We start from the raw sequence: 10,433 nt of genomic DNA on the forward strand, positions 1-10,433 counted from the left end.
AATCAAGAAGTGGAGGCATAAATATACTGTTCAGTGTGGGAGGAAACCACCAGAAACCCTCAAATCAGACATGGCTTAAAGTGGTTTCCTCCGGGGAATGGAATTAGAGATGGAGAGGGATAGAAGAGGCGACTGTTGATTTAATTATGAGAATGTCTGTACTGTATGATTTTTAAAAAAGTAATATTCATGCATTGCTCTGATTAAAGCATTCTAAAATTCTTTTAAAAGAGAAATAAATAGGAATTTGCATATGGAAGAGAGTCAAAATCATTTGAGGAAGAGGATGAATGGCAGGATGGGGTGATGAGGTGGAAAGCTGGAAACAATGGGGACAGGAGGAATATGTCCTCTGTGGAGCTGTGTGGAGTCCTAAGAATGCAAATCCTCATGGCTAGAGAGATGACTCAGTGGTTCAGTGTACTATTCTTACAGAAGACCTGTTTGGTTTCCAGTATCTATGTCAAAAGACTCAACATGGCCTGTAACTCCAGCTCCCAAGGGTCTGAAACCTTTGGCCTCTTGGGGCACCTGCATTCACATGTGGACACTCACACACACAAACACACATGCATAGTTTAAAATCATAAGTAAAACTAATTTTAAAAAAGATTTCAAGGGGGCTAGAGAGATAGTCAGTGCTTAAGAACACTGACTGTACTTCCAAAGGACCTGGGTTCAATTCCCAGCACCCACATGGCAGCTCACAACTGTCTGCAACTCCAGTTCCAGGGATTCTGGCATCATCATACAGACACACATGCAGGCAAAACCCCAAAGTGCATAAAAAATTAATAAATATAAAAAATCAAATTTCTAGATTTGTGTTTTGGGGTATTAATATTAGAGCAATGTAAATTCTTGACCTTTCCCCTAACTCTGTTAAGCATTACACAGCTGGCTATATTCTTGTCTCAAACTCTGCTAGCCATTATACAGTTAGCTAGATTCTGGTCCTACTTTAGAGGCAAGAGCGAGACAGACTGCAGGGCTCTGGGAAGAAGGGAATAATCAACAGCAGGATACAGGCCCTGCAAGGGTGTGGGAGACCGACCTCACAGGATCTCCGGGAAGATGTGAGGTGCCCTGGTGAACAGCAGATAGTGAGGCAGGGTCCATTTTCTAAAGCCTGAGGCAGAGAGAGTGTCCTTGCCTGACATTCAGGGTGCCTCTCTTGTCTAGCCTTCAAAGCAGTCTTCCAGGGGCTGGAGAGATGGCTCAGAGGTTAAGAGCACTGACTGCTCTTCCAGAGGTCCTGAGTTCAATTCCCAGCAACCACATGGTGGCTCACAGCCATCTATAATGAGATCTGGTGCCCCCTTCTGGCATGCAAGCATACATGGAAGGAATGTTGTATACATAATAAATAAATAAATCTAAAAAAAAAGCAGTCTTCCAAAGTATTTCTTCATTAGTCTGAAAAGCCTCATTAAATGTTTATAGGAATCATGCTGGCATTGTTTTTTCCAAGAAGATCAAATGATCATGAAGCCATATAGTGCCCAAATAGGCTACAAATAGATGGGTCCCAGTCTCTGCTCCTGCATACAGGTGCTAGCACCTGGTCACATACGGACAGCTCTACAGAAGATCCAATGCTGCCTTGCACATCTCCTTTGCAGTTGTGATTCGAGGAGTTATCTGTTCAAGGTTGGTAGCGTGGGTTGCATGATACTTGTTTTTCAGCTGTTCAAGCAAATGAATGAAATTATCCAAAGGCCAGATCTTAGCCTAAGGTTTTTCTTCCTTTTTTTCCATCCTCGCTGTCTGAAACGATAAAGAAGCCGTGTTCTGGAGGGGATTCCAGCAACCCCACATCCACCCAGCAAGCCAGCATCCACCCAAGCAAGCCAGCATCCATCCCATGAGCAGTGGCCACTTGCTTCTCCCCTGTCTCCCTCCCTCCTCTCTAGGCTCACTCTCACAGTTGCTCTACCTAGCTTTCCCCTCCTTTTCCCTCTCCCCTCCCTCCCTTTCTCCCTCCAGAGGCCCCAGACTCAAACTGCTGGGAAGTCTCTTCAAACAGGATTGAAATGGCTTTAAATATTAGAGGATTAGGGGAAGACAAACAGACCGAGGAAGGTCTATGTTTGGGGATTAGGGATAGACCTCCACTGCTCTCTAAGCATAGGTGGAGGCCATGCTGCTCACCTCCAGACACTGGCCTCTGAGCTGGGGCAGCTCCAAGTTCCATCTCCGTGTAGCCCACACCCTTGGGCTGGTCCATCAGTAGCTGGGCATGTCAGACATTTTCGGGGCAGTCCCAGCCAGGCAACCGCTGCTGCTTCTCATCCCGTGCCCTTGCTCACCAAAGAATTGCCACATTGAGCTAACCTGATGCAAACCCAATTTTCTTTCACCTACTATACCTTATCTTGTGAAGTACTTTCTGTGTACCAGCTGAGGAGCCTTTGGCCAACCAGGGGAGGGTCACAGAACAAAAGAACCCCTGTAGCTGGGTAGCAAGAGCTAAAGACACAGCCTGAGACAAGAGGAGTATGGGTATATGTGCACATGACCGTGCATAGAAACAAGATTTAATGTATTGTGACTTCCATCATGTCTAAAGCCCGTACTGAGGGTTATAATTTCATATTTGAGGGATTTACCACTAATTAGAGTCTTGGACTCTTAAAGGCTGAATAAACCATAGACACCCCACTGAAGTTACATCTCCCTTATAGCATCCTTGGTGGACTGTATGAACTATGTTCTGGAAACATGCAGGTGCCAAGGAAAAAAATTATCCAGGTTTTGTCTCTCTACTCTGAAGCATTGTAAAAATCATTGCATTGAAAATATGCCTCTTTTCTATCAGCAGAAGCATCCAGAAGCACCAATCCCAATTCTATAAAACAGGCTCCCTGTGTATGTGAGCACAGGCAATCCTCAATTTGAACTCAGAGTGCAGGAAGAAAAATGTAATATGACAAAGTGAACCAACCACAGATGAAAAGACAGGTGCATGTGGTGGTATAGAAATTATGATTCTCCCCGTCCAAAGACTCTGCTAAAACATGAATATAACACATATTTTAGGGTAAGATATTTGATATACATATGTGTGATCAAGGACTTCAATTCGCAGTATGTCAGCAATTCCTCCAAACAATGAGGCAGAAGAAAAACTGAGGGAAAGGTGATCAAGGACAGGTGACATTTTTAAACGACCAGTGCACGTGGAAAGGGCACGCAAATAGTCACTGGGTCCATGCAGCAGCCAGTGCGCATGTGAAGGAACACATAACTCAAATAGTCACTGGGTCCATGCAAATCAGAGCCCCGGTGAAATACCGGTCTATACTCATCACGCTGGCAGGAACCAGGACGTCTGACAGTGACAGGCATGAAAAAGATGAGTTGAGAAGTTCAGCCTCACCCTTGCTCGTCAGAATGATCGGTGTAAAAAGCGGTGTTTAGTGTCAGCCCATACGTGCAGACTTCTCTCCGGGGTGGGTGCCTTAGGGTGCGCAGAGGAGGCGGCTCGTAGCATCCCTGTCAGTTTAATTGCCTTGAATTGAAAACTGCTCCAATATTTACTGACATCACGTTGAATTAACAAGTTAGGGCATATTCGTACAAGGAAAAACTATACATTAATAAAAATGAGCAAACTGTAATTATGAATGAATCTTTTAAACAGCAAAGCAGTACACACTACTCTGTTTGTGGGAAATTTAAAAAACAGGCACAAATAGATCGTATCATTCAGCTTACATACTGAGATTATTGGACCGTTTTTAAAATGTTGCCATGGAAGACAGAGCTATGGAATTCCTGGTCCTACCTGAGAGCAGGATGCCGAGTGTGGTATGGGAAAGACAGGGCGGTGTAGGAGGCACTGTTACATAGCTTGACTTAGGAGATAGCTATGTGGCTCTTTCTACATGTTTGGGCATAATATATGCTTGTTTTCATATTTTCTGCATGTGTGTTCTTCACAATTAAAAATGCGTTTTGAATTACAACTTAACAACTACTGTGTTTCAAACTACTGTGCTCACTTAAATATTCATTTTGTTTTGAGACATGGTCTCTTGATGAAGGCGAGGATGGCCTCAGGAGGGCTGTGATTATAAACATGACCCACAACACATGGTTCAGCCTTCTCTTTTCAATACTACAAATGATTGGTTTCTTCAAAAACCCATGAGTCCCAAAGCCTGTGCTATATGAGGGGCCTTACTATTTCTATTTAGGGTTCTCCCTTTTTCCCCTCTTCGCTCTCCCTCTTTCTTTCGTCTGTCATCTTCTGCTAAAACAACGGCTGCTCCATCCTAACGGAGCAGTTAGAAAATCAAAGGTAGAAATGGGCAGACCTCAAATAAGGACAAGCACAAGTCCAATTTGTAACATTCCAATGAGGACAGATGCCATCGATAAAATAAACAAACCATTACACAACAAACAAACCATTAGGATGAGAACAGAAGTGTCTACACATTCATAATTTCTTAATTTCAGATCCTTGATGATAATGAGTCCACTGACAGACATTAGTTGGTGTAAGCGGCAAACAGGTGCCAGCACCGAGACAAAATCAACTTCTGGGACGCGGGCTGCAGAGAGAGCCTGCCAGGGCTGGGGGAAACAGGCCACCTCATCATCTTGCCAGAAACATCTGCTGCCTTCCTCCAAGGCTTCTACTTAACAGCCTGGGGGGATGAGAACTGGCTCCTTGCTCAGGGGTCTGGCTCAGCCACAGGGCAGATCTCTGGTCTCAACACAAGCACGCTAGAGACTTCCCTGGCAGCCCTGCCTTAGAGACATCCAATCCTGTCCTTCCCTCCTTTCCAGGGAAATACCCCAGGGAAGGAAGAAACCTGGGGAGAAGCGAGGTCTTGCCTAGTCTCTACTGCTAATTAGCCATCAGCAGTCTCCAGTCCTCTCTGATTACCCGGTGAGAAGGAATGAAGAAGCTCAGGTGAGGAGGAGCTGACAGCCCCTGGGAATGGGAGCTGGGCTGAGGCAGATTCTCCATCACCTAGCCCCGCTCAGACTCTGGCGACAGACACCTGTGTCTAGTCAATCACAACATCTGTCTACCTGAAGCTTTGCTCCAGGTCCGTATTTACCATTATTACAACATCAGATCAACTAGTTTTCATGATGTGGATAGCCCACCTGGGGCCAGAAGCTCCTGACAAGCATGCAGATGAAGGAAAGTCCATTTGTCCTGCTCTTTGGGAGTGACCAAGTCCCTTGGCCTCTGCTGTGGATCTCACCAAGTCACTGTCTCTGTGACACACAGACCAAAGTGTCAACGGCAGGTCAGAGGATAGAATTCTGCAATGTAATGTGTGGGATTTGCTGATGTTTCCTTTCAGATGAGAAAAATAAGGTGTATCTTGGAATTAAGATGCCTTCTTTAAAAAAAAATCTAATGCTCTCTGGGAGGCTGGAGAGATGACTCAGTGGTTAAGATAATTGGCTGCTCTTCCAGAGAAGCTGGGTTCAATTCCAAGTACCCAAATAGCACAACTGTCTATAATATCTGTTTCAGGGGATCCAGCTCCCTCTTCTGGCATCCCTGTGTACTGCATACATGTAGTGCACAAAATTGTTAGACCTGAAGTTAACCTGTAAGTCCCACCTGCCCAAGGACCAAGTAATTTCCTGGAATTCTGGGAATTGTAGTCTTTGAATGATAACATCTGCCTAAGTACCGGGTAACTTCTTAGGAATCTAGGGGTTGTATTTCTTGGGAAATAACAACAAAGCCTCATAGGAAAGAGCAGTGGCCTATTGGTTTTGGCCATAAAAGCCCTGCCAACAGCTGTCTCCATGCCACTTATCTGGAAATTTCTAGGTGATGGTCCTGACCAGAATCCATCTTCAGTATTTAAAACTGTAATAAAAGCTTGCTTAAATATGGCCAAAATGGTGGAACTAGTTTTTCTGATGAATTTCAAAAATAACGATGCAGATAAACACTCAAACACATATAAAATAAAAATAAATAAAATATCTAAAAAAAAAATACTTAAAAAATCCCCTATTTTTAAGTCAGCCCAAGCATAGAGAGTCAGGCCAAGGCCACTAAACATCATCAGGACCAGCCTCCTTCCTTGTGTTCTCCAACCCTTCTCCTTCCTCCTGCCATTGCCCCGGTTCCTTTAAAGGACCAGGCAGATGCTACCATGAGAGGTTTCTGTGACAGTAGGTGAGTGTCTCTCAGGGTGGTAGCCTGACTTCCTGAGTCCTGAGAGTACACTAAAGGTCCTGAAATCATCATCAGGAGTAGACCTTACTCATCCAGTCCAGATCAGGACGGGCCCAGTACCTTATGTGGGCTGTGGCTTCATCTCATTCTCTGAGCTGGTCTCATGATGCTACTATCTAATGTGCATCAGCTTTCTTTCCGTAGCGTTGTGGTGTCGTCACAAGAGGGGAATATCTTACAAGCTCACTTATCCCTTTGTGACAAATGGGGAGCGTGTTTATAAAACACTAAGAATGAACAACAACGAAATCTCACACATTTAACAGTAGGAACCTTCAGACAGTTAAAAACCAGCAAGCTCAAGGTCATTGCATGGGTAGGGCAGTAGAGGGGTGGAGCATTCAATCTCCGGACTTCAGGCCAAACCCCGTGCTCTTCAGCCTGTGACTTTCTTGGCTGCCCCCCACTTTGCTCTCATCTCCTTTTCACGTTTTCCCATAACCTCTCTTCTAGTACAGAAGGCTCCAAGCCACGCAATAAGCGCCCATCAGCAGAGGGACATTCAGTTGCCTGTCCACCCACCCAGGGTTGCTGGCATCATGGCCAGGACAAATGTCTGCTTTGGAGATGGGATCTGGAGACGAAGAATAATAATAAATCGTGAGTGGAACAAGACCGAGCAGCGCACACACCTCCCCATCTGCTCTGGTACAGGCTGCTGGATTTGCCTTAGATTAGATCTCTGTTTTCTGATCTGACAACAGATGCCGGAGCCATAAATAACTGTGTGTTTTTCCCTTGAACTTTCGCTGCCATCTCCTGATGCCTCGTGTCACATTGCATTCTGGGGAGAGGTGCGGTGGAGCATGCCGCCATCGTCTCACCCTCCCTCTGTCCCTGTTTCTGAGTGCTGCCACCCCAAGTCCAAGGGCAAGTGCTGAGCTTTCCTGTGGAGCACACTTTCTGGGGACCGGGAACCCTGGCCCCTCTCCCCAGTCGCTGGGCTTGACCCCAGCTTCTCCCGGGGGACTCTGAAGTTGTTGATGTGTCTGCACAGGCAGGGAGCCCCTTGTGGGGCTATGGGGAAGGCAGTTCTCTGGCCAGGCATTTAAGAGGGGAAAAGAAGGTTCCACGGGCTGACAGCCTAGTCCTGGAATCCCCCAGGTAATAGATGGGCATGTGGCCCCCACCCCGGGAGTGACAGTAACATATTTAAGGCAGTGTCTCTTCCAGCTCTACCCGGTGTCGCTAACCCACTCGATCTCTCATCCTTAATGGTGCATCTTCCTGGCCCCGCCTCCTTCTCTGATTTGTTTTGACTTAGAAACCCAGAGTCACCCTTGTTACAGACCAGGATGGAACATTTTATAATCAAGAAAATCTAAAGCCGAGTGCTCTCAGCCAGTCTTACCAACCACTGACAAACGGATAACAGAATAACAAGCGCGGATGTTGGCAAAAGTTCAGGATGAGGACCCAATCTGCTTCCCAGAGCTCTGATTTCAGTCTTGGGCCTCCCCCTCCCCTAGCACCCTTTCCTCTCCTCCCGTGCCCTTCTCTCTCGCTGTCCTCTCAATACCATGACACCCCTCTCCACTTCTCTTCCAGTTTCCCTATCAGTCTTGTCTCATTTTTAATTCTTTATCAGACCATCTGCCATCCCTATAGGTGCTTTCCTGACACACTTCCTCCCTCCCACCTCCCCTCCCTCTCTCTTCATCCCTCCCCTAACCCCGGCCTCTTCTCAATGTTTCTGTCTGTAGGCACCTGCCTCTGCTTCTTCTTTTGCCTGCTGAGCTTTCAGAAGGCTCCCCCTCTGGTCTTTCTCCTTGCTTTCTCTTTGAATTTTTTCTTTACTGGCTCTGGACCTTCTCCTGTCTGTCTGTCTCATTGATTTCTTCCTCCCCACACTCTTTTCTTTCCTTCTATCCTGTCTCATGATCCTCCCTCTTCCCTGGTTGCCCACATTCTATGCTTCTGCCGCCTGTATCTGTGCCTCATCCAGTCAGACAGCCAACTTTCCCCTTGCTCCTGTGGACACCCCACTCCCCCTCTTCTGGATCAGTAATGATCTTGTGTCATTAGCGTCTTAGTTCCTTTCTTGTTCCTCCCCCAGCACTGCCCAACTGCTTGGAGGTTTAGCATCTACCTTCTCTTTCGATGGCAAACCGGAAGTGTGTTACACACCTCAGGGCTAGGTGTGACTGGTCCAAAGTAGAATAAACTCGTGAAAAACAGGAAGGAGCAATGTGAGGGGAAACAGTGAGAAAATATTCCTGAGGAAGATGCAGGAGTTAACTGGCCTCGAGGAGGGAAGACTGGGAGGGAACTCAATAAAGTCTGCAAATCTGAAGAGGCACCAAAAGGCACTGAAGAGGACGAGGCACACGAAGCTATTTTCCATCTTTTCCATGGAGTGTAAAACAAAGAATGAAATATTAAACTGGAGACATGAAGAAGTACCTGATCGGGAAATTGAAGAGCAATTAAAAACAGGGACCCAGGAGGCCGTGGGGCTGCTCTAAGATAGTTTTGGAGACAGGTTCACATAGCTCACCAGAATGATTTTTTTGTTGTTGTCTTTACTTGTGGTAGATGATGACCCCCCCCCCTTTAACTCAGGCTTGTTGGTGGAGGCTGCTTGTTTGTTCCCAGCCACTCAAACCCGAAATAATCACACAGAAACTATATTATTTGTGATACTGTTTGGTCATTAGGTTAAGCGTATTTCTAGCTAGTTCTTATATCCCAAACTGATGCATCACCATTAATCTGTGCATCACCAAGAGGTCATGGCCTACCAGCAAAGTTTTGGAAGGCTCTGCAGAGGCATCTCTCCTATGGTGGCTACATGACTTCTCACTGACTCTGCTTTCTTTCCTCCTCTATCTGCTTGGAATTTTCCACCTTGTTTTATTCTACTAAGCCACTGGCCAAAACAGGTTTATTCATTAACTAATAAAAGCTACACATATACAGAAGGACTTCCCATACTGCTTCCCCTTTTCTGTCTAAATGAAAAGGAAGGTTCTAATTTTAACATAGTAAAATTACATATAACAAAACAGGTATCAAACAAGAATTACAGTTACAGTATTTATATCTACTTTATCTTTTATCATTACTAAGGAAAACTATAATTATAACTATTTATTCTTCAACTCCATCAAAGACCCCAGAAGGATATAATATTACCTAAGTTAACAGGAAGTGCATTGTAAGCAACTTCCAAAACTCTAGAATTGACAGAGACATCTCACTACCTACACAGTCACCCAAAGTTCTTCTCTAACATTCTTCTGTAACATTGGGGTACCCATCTTCAGCCTACAGGCCTTAGTATCTGGCAGACTTTTTCACGAAACAGGAAATTTCAAGATCTCTTATGCCTTGTATTGTACTGGCAAAATTCATCAGTTACTTGTTTCTGTGTACTGCAAAATGTCTGGCAGTTCTGTCATGAAACAGGAACCCCAAAGGACCAGCTCACCTTTAGACAAGTTCAACAGTCATTCTTCTGTGGGTCTTGCATGTCCAGTTCATACAGCATAGCATCAAGCAGTCCAGGTAAGAATAGTTTCTTGCCTGAATGGCTAACCAACTCCTTAAGGAGCTTCTTCAATGCCCATCATCCTCTTGAAGTAGACTGGTACTGCCAGGAGCAGATGTGTCTCATTGTCATGAAAAGTCCTAAGTTTTTAAAGCATTTTAAATGCCATATTCTGTAGTCTTTGAAAGGTTTAAAGAACAACTATCCATCTGAAATATATCTCAGTACATCTAGAAAACATAACTAACATGACTGCAAGTTTGACTATTACAAATGACTATCTATTAACCTCTACTTTAAAATTATACATTACATTTTTAAATGAACTGCAAAAACACAATACCTTAATCAAGAACAGAAATATACATATAACAAAATTTACATTAAATTTGTACCACTGAACCAAGATCAATACCAATGCAAAGTATTCGTATCTATAGCATATCCCCATTTAATTGTAAAAAAAAAATTTATAAATGATCATTTAGGGAATTTGGGTGTTTTGTTTAGACTACTCACTGTTAATCAGATCTGTCATGTGTGCCCTGTGTGGTAGGTCCATCTCAGCCAGCAATTCTGAAGCCAACATGGATGTTGCACCATCTGGGTCATTGTTTCAGAGGGTCTTGTTTGATCAAACCACATTAGTCTGGAAGGAATACACAGGTTCTCATCCTCTATGGAAACAAAAGTAGAACCTCTTTTACAAAGCAACATATT

The sequence above is a fragment of the Chionomys nivalis genome, chromosome 4 (genome assembly GCF_950005125.1).
Source record: "Chionomys nivalis chromosome 4, mChiNiv1.1, whole genome shotgun sequence".
Lineage (NCBI taxonomy): Eukaryota > Metazoa > Chordata > Mammalia > Rodentia > Cricetidae > Chionomys > Chionomys nivalis.